Source organism: Bombus terrestris, chromosome 1 (genome assembly GCF_910591885.1).
Source record: "Bombus terrestris chromosome 1, iyBomTerr1.2, whole genome shotgun sequence".
In the NCBI taxonomy this organism is placed as follows: domain Eukaryota; kingdom Metazoa; phylum Arthropoda; class Insecta; order Hymenoptera; family Apidae; genus Bombus; species Bombus terrestris.
The window spans coordinates 11,468,304-11,478,652 of record NC_063269.1 but is presented as its reverse complement, the minus strand read 5'-3'; the positions used below and the strand labels follow the sequence as shown (position 1 = coordinate 11,478,652).

The 10,349-nt window shown below is 36.0% G+C and overlaps 1 long non-coding RNA gene across 1 annotated transcript; it reads right to left on the bottom strand.

Moving 5' to 3' along the window:
• Positions 1-4,741: 4,741 nt before the first annotated feature.
• Positions 4,742-8,225, bottom strand: LOC125385960. Its single transcript, XR_007225758.1, has 2 exons — positions 5,850-8,225; positions 4,742-5,488 (listed from the first exon to the last, which is right to left on the bottom strand). It is a non-coding gene; the product is annotated as an uncharacterized LOC125385960 (long non-coding RNA).
• Between the last annotated feature and the right edge of the window lie 2,124 nt (positions 8,226-10,349).

Sequence of the window (10,349 nt, the reverse complement as noted above, 5' to 3'; positions counted from 1 at the left end):
AAAAAGTCCGCCGCCGGGTGTTCCGTTCCTTCGTCGCCGTCACACCAATGTAATTTCCGATTGGTTCCCAGGCTTTTTACGCGATGATGTTTCCGAAGAATTAATGAAGGGGCTTTGTTATTGTGGAGAGGTCTGAAAAATTCGTGGGAACATCCGGATTTTTGTGGGGAGTTGTGCTAAATGTTAGATATTGTTTCAAATTGTTGTAATTTTTTATCAATTCGTCGGATTTAAGACGAGTAAAGACCAAGATAGAATTCATTTATTTCTAAGTTTCCTTGTGAATTAGAATTTAATTTTAAATTATTTTACTAGAATGATCGTAGAATCTGGACTTGAATAAATAGTTTTAATGATTTACTGTCTCATCGATATTTTATGTTTGTGATATTATTACTTTCAGTGATATCGGAAAAATACAGAGTCAGTGAAATTGCACAAAATTGCAAAGTAAAATTTGATCGAAGAAATAAGGCATAACATTCCAGGGTCAATTTCGGGTATTACAGAAAAGAAATCCGTCAACTGTTCGGACAGTTTAATTACCGGAGTTCAGAAATTCGACTGTTGAATCCTTTTTCTCTTTAAAGCACATTATTATCTATCACTCAATGACATGTAGCATATGAAAAGGAAATTGTACCCGATCCTTAATCCCTTGCAGTCATACATCAAACTTGACTTTGCGTCCTACTTCCTTCTATATACTTTTCCAACGGTATCGATCGAACTTACTATAGGTTTAAACTTTAATCTATACTATCAACTATAATAAATAATGTTTTAAAAAATAGCCGCCAATAAAATCTATTGAGAAATCTATTAATTAACATGTACATTTCTTATATTTCTTATATATCTTGGATATTATTTCATTACCTTTATTCCAATATAAAATATGAAACAAAAAAAAAACTTATTTCATTTGACTGCTAAATGATGAAATAGTTCAAAGACAAATCACCTGCTTATTAAAATAGACTATCCAATAATCACTTCAAAATAACATCTACTCAAATGGAATGATACATCACGTAAAAAATCATTTTTCAAATATTTTAATTAAATAAACCTCAAGTCTCTTTAATCGCAACTTTCCTATAACTTCGAAACGCGTAGCAAAGAAGATTTTACACTTCCCACTTTAGCTACCCCTCAACTTCCTGCATTTGATAAATTCCCTCGCATTCTTGAGCCCAACGTCTCGTGCACAGTCACACTTCTCTATTACGTAGAGTAATACCAGCAAAAAGATATACTCGTCGTAAATAGCGAGAGACACCGTGCTGAGACGAAGGATTCAGGAAACGTTGAAGTCGAAATAACATCGATTCGTCTGTAGACCGTTCAATTACCGGATCTCTTCGACCGAGTCGGTTTCTTGCAGCGTTCAACAAAATTCGTGAAACGACGGAAACACAAAATGAAAAACGAGAAGGACGAGGAAGCTTTGCAACGCTTCGCTGGTTCAGTACGTTCGCCGACTGTCGTCGAGAATTACGTCAGTCGGCCCAAGGCGGATCGTAATAGCGCGATGCGAGTGGCAAGAACACAGTGACATGCCTAATGTCGTATTGCCATGCTTGGGAAGGCAACACGTAATGCCTCGGACCCATGGCTGGCTCGCGGCTATACATTCATCTTCGCTTTTGTCGTCACGCGGAATCACGTCTTCGTCCCTTTTTTCTTCGCCTCTTCGGCTGCCTTGTTTCTCTGTTTGTTACGGAAATATGGACGCGTTAATACGGGTGAGAAGTTCAGCACGCTCCATGACGAATCGCCTGGGACATAAAACTCTCGGAGTTTTACGAATCGCCGCCTTTAACGCCTGCTTTTAGGTTCTGACTCCTGAAATAGTTTGACATGCGTTGCCGATCCTGCTATGTGAGACACTAAAGCATTTTCTCACTCCGAACGTAGTTCTGACAAGTAGTTCTCACTTTCTAAGATGAAATGGGTTTTTACAGTAAGTTGTAAAATAGCATTTAAACATTTTCTTTGTGCCATAATATTTAGGTCTTCGTTATTCGTCTGTTGTTGGTAAAGTATAAATAATGGGACAATTTTTCATTTTTAGAGCATATCATTTTTTTAAATATCTTTTTAATTATTGCTAGTTAAAACTTGAAAATGTAACTTTTATTTATTTGACGCTTGATTATCTTAAAAAGTAATATTTAACTGATCTGTAATAAAAATGAGAAAATGATACTAGTTGGTAAAATTTCATTTATTTCATTCGCAAACTTATTGCTACATGAATACTTATTAATATGGATAACTTGTGACTTATTAAATTTCATTAACAATGTTACTTCAATTGTGCAAGAAAACACAGATTATACTTTGCACAGAAAATATAAAATATAAACCACTTTAAACTTTTATGCTCATATTTTTTATTCGAGAAAACAATGGAATAATTCAAAGCAATGAAATAATAAAAATAATAATACGAATATGAATATAATGAAATATTAATAAAATAAATGAGTAACATCGCTATAGTGGAATAGTTTATCTTCAAAGCGGAAACCTTCAGTGGGATACCATATACATTTCTTTACGCTTCCAGGATGTCGACAATTTTTTGGATTGAAGGGAAAGAATATCGAAGAGACACTGACAAATGACCGAGTCAACTTAATGCATTTCCAGTGTATATACGTTTTCTAATCGGCACGCGAAACTTCCATTTGACTGAGATTCGCGTCGTGAAACTGATCGCTCCATTCCCGCCAGCGAAATCCTTTCGTGAGAGAACTATACTATCCGGAGCACTGTAGCTTACGCTAACGGCATTGGCTTCAGTCATAGATTTACGTAACCTTAATAAATGGAGAAGTGGAAGAGGAACGTAGACAGGATGTAGGAAGACTTCAGGGTCGATATACTGTACGAAAATACCACGGTAAATATAACGAAATTCAAAAAAAGAGGAAGAATACAATTTCGTTACTAGCAGAATTTTCTTCCCAGTTTCCTCTCAAGGAGCGATGCGCTACTTTTATTCGACGAGATTTTGTTGTCAATTCTTGTTTGTACGAATCAGTTCAGTTAAGGATCACTGCGATACAATATTCTTTTTTGAAGTGTGAGGAAGCAACAGCAATGAATATTTAATAAAAACGAAAAGGCAACGGTTAAGTTAAAAGTATTGTTGAAATAATTATTAGAAACATATTAAAAATTTGAATCATAGTAATTTTGTACTTGTCAATTGGATCATAACAAGGAGTAATATTTCACGCAACAATACTACTCTGAGACAAAACGTAGTATGATAGAAACTACGTAGTAGAAACGTAGTAGGAAGCAAGGACGTAAGGAAGGAAACAATCGACAAACGAAAAGCTGTCAGTACCCAGGTGTATCGTAAGACGTCGTGCGGAATGCTGTCGGGAAAAATAGGAAACACGGTATTCCACTTATATTAGGTGTTATCAGCAGAACTTTCATCGAGGAAATAATAAAGATAAGGAAAAGTGACGCACGAACTGACGCATGAACTTTCCCATTATATTCGGTAAACGAAGAGTCTCGTGACGAAATCAAGTTTCCAAGATCTATGTCCATCAAGAAAAATAGAAAGAAAAGAAGCTTGAAGAACGTGGAACAATCTTAGAAAGGAGATAGATATCAGAGATGTGTGTTTCGCGACTCACCATGAAAAAAAAGAAAATATAAAAAAAGAGTAGAAAGTTGTAAAGTCTTAGAGAAGTCAAAGGTGAGAGAAAAAAGTAAGACATGGGTGAGAAACACGATATTCCACTTGGTAACTCCATCCATGATCAGTTAAGAAATTGGAATCGATTTAATGAAATGCACCAGGTACAAGTGATTGGTGACCTGGATGTTGTGGCCGATTCCATGTGTTAATTGAGATTAATGCCAGCTGTGAATTCTCAAGGATAAAAGGAAAGTTTCTCGTAGACGGAATAATTACGTAGATAGAAATCTAGTACAACGGTCTATGTTGTAGCCAGGCCCCCGTGTACTTTAACTACTCCCCAGGATGAGAGGCGAGCACTGATAACCGCCTTGAACTCACCGCATTTGCCCGTTGTGTGTGTCTGCCTACTTGCATTTGCAACCGAGTTGCTAGAATCTCGTATCCTTCTTACCCCCTCGAGGCTTCTCCCCATTATTCTGCGCTTCCCTTTGTTCGACAACCTCCTTCTGTTGCTATTTTCGTCTCCCTCCTTTGGATTAATGCTGGAGGTCACACCGGCCTGGAGAGATTTGATAGACTGCTTCAGAAAAAACATCCTGGCCAGATTAGGCAAGGAAATATTGTACTTTATGCATAAATTCTGGTGATCTTATTTTAGATACAAGACATCGGTGTTGATGTTAGATGTTTGATAGAATCCAATTGATAATGATCTGTACGTACATCTATAGTGACAAGTTTTGTTGCATATTCTTACTTTTTCAAGAAGCATTTTTTTAGCAAGATTTATATATTCGATTTTCACACATCTTCCATAGCGTAAAATTTCTGTAGTCATATGGTACTACTAAAAACTACTACTAGATGATACGAATGCTATAACAAACACAGTGGTGTATAAATACCTCTTATAGTCATTGTATATCAAAATGTTCTATATAAAATGCAGGAAATAAAAATTTGTTTGTGTTTGAATTGTATCCTTAATTGTGACGGAGTAAAAGTATATTAACATTTTGGTAGGGGTCTAAGATATCATAATAAAATATTTAGATATGACATTAGAAGTTATAATTATTAGTCTCTATCTAAGTCAAGATTACGATAAAATTTTACTTATATATAAGATATATATTATATTATATTATTATATTATATATTACACATATATATTCGTTGTTATTAAACACGTAAGGTATGAATTGCACAAAAATATATATCATTACATAGTTAAGAAGTGGTAAAAAGAAAATTGTGTATTTTTGACCTGTTAGGTCGAACAAAATTGTACGTCAAGGGGTTAATTTCCATTAACTGTGTCTCGTGCACTACTCGAGACACCTACTATCATCTTCTACGATCTCATTGTATCCCCATTATCAGTCCCCCATTCGCGCTGATTCTAAAACGGTTCCACACCACTCGTGACCCGGCGTTATCCTCTGCACATAAATAACCGACGTTCCCAGTGGTTCTAGACTGCTCATGTTCAGTCGCTCCTAAAGAATTTACCGTTGCGCCGCAACATCGTGTACCTACACCCGCTATGGGCCCTCGTCCGTTCGTATGTTTGCACACGAAGATCCAGCGTCCGCGATTTAATCGGTAATCGCAGCCCGCTTAGGAAAGCCAGCCGTGGGTCACGATTCTTCGGGCCAACATCGCACTCCGGAGCTCCTCCTTCTTCTGGCAGCTTCCCAACCTCGAGAAGTGTGGCCGAGGAAGTAGTTTAATCGGCGTGATGAATTGTAATCGTCGCGAAATCAGGCAATCATGACTTAGGCTCGATACAGTCGAGTGGCGAGACGCGTTATGCTTTTTAAAATTGAAAACGCCATCACGTCCGTTTATTATTATACGTATTATTATATAAATGTATAAAAATTCGCGTTCCATTAAGGAACATCCTGACATCAGATATTCGAAATACGTTAATAAATATTATTAAAAGAAATTTATTTCATTAGAATTTTATCAAAATATTCGAAGAACTGAAGTGCTTTATTTATCATCGATGTCAACATATTGCAAAACTGAGCTTACAGATATCCAATATCGTGTCGTATTTTATCAGCAAGGCACTGTATCATTATACAAAATGAGACTTTCCTGAACCATAACAAAAGAAAAGCACAAAGCCAAAAAACTAGTTAAAAACTAACACACGTAAACTCACCCTTGTTCATGCTTGTCGCCTCTAATTATCCATAATTATTGGCAATAGTTTCCCAGAGGCGATGACTGGACGACGACACTGACGTCTGGACGAAACGTCGCGGTGCTCCGGTAGCCGATAGTTTGAATGGAGTTTCAAGGGAACCAACAGGCATACGACCTCGATAAAAACTAGTTTATTAATATGGGTAGCACGTTCGCTGTAATCTGCGCGTCTCAGCTGGTTCTCGAGGGCAGGCGATCGCGCGCGAGCGGCCATCGAGCGGCGCTCCACGATTAGCCGCGTGCAGTGATGGGATCTGAAACACTTCGAATCGCTTTGAATCTGTATACACCGTGATCTTAAATTCGCAATACAATTGAAGTCAGGAAAATCGTATGGCTCAAAATAAGAAGAAAATCAAGAGTAAGAAAATTGCTTTGGAGTCATCATTTTCGACAAAATCGAGTTTAAAAATTCGTCATTGTATAGTATCAATTTTTTAATTCGCGTACCTTCGTAAATTTTACCATTACATTTTACAATTACTTTTATTAATATACAGAAACTATTCAAAATATCAACCGAATTGACAAATAGGTGATTTCATACACAATTTATTGTACTCATTCAACTAAATTATCATCTGTGTAGTGTATTATTTGCATTTTTCAGTTCCTCGAAAATAAAAACAGTTGTTGCTTCTAGTCCATTAATTCCTTCTCGGCTTTTTAAAATAGTTTTTCTCAAACCCGATATCTTCATATCCAATATCATCGTTCTATATTTCCGAAGTATTTTTCACGAGAAATCATTCTTTGCTCGGTTATAACACCAATTACCGGACACCTTGTATAATGCAGATTCGAAGAGATTCGAAGTGTTTCAGATCCCATCACTAGCCGCGCGCGCTGCTTCGAGAAATCGCCCCGCGGATACTTTGAATTTCTTCGTGAACCGTTTATTCCTCGGTAAGGGGCATGATTTAGTGCACGGGTGCACGCGCAACCCGGAGTCCAGCACTCGCGTACATCCATTAGAGGATAGAACGCACGTCCGATCGCATTAATGAACCTGAACGCGATTGCGTGGACGACCGTCGTCGAGTTTCTCGAATCTAAATCTAACTAAGACGAAATGGAATGATTGAACCTTGATCAGGTGAACGCAGACGAGGATGATTCGCGTTTCTCGTGTTTATTACCGTGACGTCTATGTCGACAGTCTCTTGAATGATTCCTTCCATGGCTGATGAAGCGATGCTTGCGGGATCTAGTTTTATGGAGATTGGTTTTGCGATTGGCCAGCGTTTTTTGTCGCCATTGTCTCGAGCTTAAGGAGTTGTTAGAGAGTTTTTATGAAATTATAGGGAGATTCTGATTTGTGTCACATCCAAAAAGGATGTCTCTTGGGACCTTGTTTTAGTTGAAATAATAAAAGAGATTAATGTTGAAGCTTTTATGGTAAACTTGTTAGAATATCTATTATCAATTCTTTTAGTATAAAGCGAGTTCGAGATTGATCGTTTTCTGCAATTTTCTTCATTCTTCATAGTATCACAGCGTAATGGACGATGTTGTAGACATGTTATATTATCGAATAAACTAAACTAGATATCGTGGTACCAATTCATTACAGGCCACGTTGTACTAATACAGTTTCATCTGATTTTTTTAATGTTAATTTATAGTATTGAATTCTAGTTTTTAACCTTGTGGTTACAGAGAGAAAGAGAGAGAGAGAGAGGAATTTCAAGGATATATTTAGTATCTTCTCCATCGTCAATCCTTCCTCTATCTATATTTTATTGAATAAGACGACAAGTTTTCAAAGGTATAACAGTAAAGACACTCGATCCTAGGATATCTCAATTTACAACGCTGTTCGGAACAAATTAATTTTGACACCGAGTTGTTTACGATGCATGCACTCGGTTCGCGTGTCTAACTCGAACAACAACTCTCGTTATTTAGATTCAAACAGTAAACTTTCTTCGAACACGCATGTAACGCGTGTACCTATCTCTGATGAAGCATTAGCAGATAATACGTGTTCCATCATTGATAAACATCTTAAAAGCTGGCCAACCAGAGACCTGTGAATGTAAGTAGCTTAAGAGAAGATATTATCGAAGGCCGGATATCAAAATAAGAGGAAATGTGACCGCTTTCGAAATAAACTCGTTTCTTCTTTACACATGGGATCCGTATCGCGAACAACTTATTCTTCTAATGTCGTCCAACGCCGTATTAACGAGCTGGGAACGGATTACACACTGTCTTTAATTATCCTTCACGAATGACGGTGCAATTAATCATCGTTGACACCACAAAAAATCGAAGAAAGAATAATCACCACGAAATGCAGTCACAAAAAAAGAAAAAAAAAACAGATATTCATCCAAAACTGTGATATTGCGCTATGGTTGGTTCCATATTTTAAACTTTGTACACACTTTAAGTATACACATTTTTATTGTAATTGTGAATTATGTTTTTCTTTGTTTTCTACATTATGCTTTTTACATTAGTATGGTAAGATAACATGTAAGATAAAAAAAAAACTGTTTAAAAATTCAAGCTACAAGTAGATAGGTTGCCTAGCTTTATAAAATTTTTAATATCTTTTATAAGTCGGTCATTTTTAATTGATTTAAATTCCTTTAATCTTCAATTAATTTTTTTATCAAACTCTTACCAAATCCACCTAAATTCTCTGATAACTGTCGTTTCCAAAATTCTTTGTTAATTGCTTGAAGAGACAGTAACATCAATGCAACAAGATCTATGATCCAGGATGTAGAAAAATGTTAAAAGCAGTATGTCACAACCATTAAATATCATCTCCTACGAAAATATTCGTGCTCGCCAACGCCGACGTTTTCCAGGTCTCACGCCAATAAATGTTTTAACAGCGACGCCCGAACCAATGTTCTCCATCGAGGCTACACTTTTTGCTAGTTGAAACGGTGTTAACGCGAAACTGGCACTTGCCACGATCGCATTCCGGGACCCTTTCTTCGAGGAAAAGGAGCGGCTCGTGAGGAAGAAAAAAGCTCGATGCGAATCGCATTTTACGCGAAACGACAAATTCAGGATATTTGCCAAGCTGATCCATGTACAACGTTAAACCGTGTCTTTTTATTCTTTGCTGTTTTTATATTCAATCGAATATGATTTTCTGGACACGTTCGAGTAGTTTTAAGGATTCAGCGAAACTTATCCGGTTCTTTCTTTAATAATTGTAATTGTTGAAAACGTTTTCTGTTTTACGGATTTCGTGAGTGAACAGTCGAGTTACTTTGGTTAAATCTTCATCTACGATTTGTATAATATAAACGATTATAATTAAGCAAGAAAAATGCACTTCTGCTGATAATTTTGTCACGTTTTATTTATTTTTAATTATTTATTATTTGAAATAATGCTACGTATCTCTAGCATTTCTTTCGCTTATAAATGTAGAGGAAGGATGAATGCTAACAAATATATAGAATTAGTTAAATTTATTTATACATTACAGTTACATATTTTTAACTATAGTGGAGTTAATATTATATCCATTAAAAATCATTGTTCTATTTTGCAATATCCTCGAAAGCTAAAATAAATTATTTCAACACAACTTGTCCATCTGTAAATCCCCCTGTAAATCGAATATACATTTTTTTCGATTATTCAAAATGGAAAGAAACAAGGGAAGTAAAATATAAGACCCGTATCGTTTGAATAGTTGAATAATAATTACGTGCAACACCATATGTATATATAGACCTGTTCAGCAATAATTTTCTCTTAATCTCGAGTAATACGAGTATATTTTACATACTTGCTTTAATCTTTGATCGAGAGTCCTGTTGCAAATGAAATATAAATGTTATCATTCAATTTATCCGATGTACATTAGGTTCCTGTTCTTTCTGGATTTCAAAATAGATAACTCGTTAAATCGAATCGTATTTATAAGGTGTTCCTTAATTATCCTTGTGAAACGATAGAAATAAATAGGGAACGCACAGCAAGGCATTAACTTTCGGAACGCACCGATTTCGCAGGATGTTCTCGCGATATTATTCCTGTGCAAAGGAATATCACAAAACAGTTACTCCAATTTTCTAAGAGATTACAGTTTACTCGGCCTCCGAGTCACAACTTCCCGTCTCAGTACCTTCCCGTTCAAGAATTCATGAATTAACTCGGAACTTGCAAACATTGCCTTCTTTAATCATATTACTTTTCATTATATATACAGAGTGTTTCACAAAGATGGAGTTAAACTTCAGAAGCGTATAGTATTCATTAAAACAACCAAAAACGTGTTAATAAGCATGGGTCCAAATATTATACTAATTTTGAAGTATATGTATATAACACGTTCTATTCGGTGAAGTGTTACCTACTTTTGTCTACGCCATATTATTATGTCTTAAAGCTTAAAATTTCTTTTAGGATTGTTACTTAAAATGTAAAAGTGAACTGAGCAATGTATATAACATGAAAAATTTACATGCTCATGAACCTT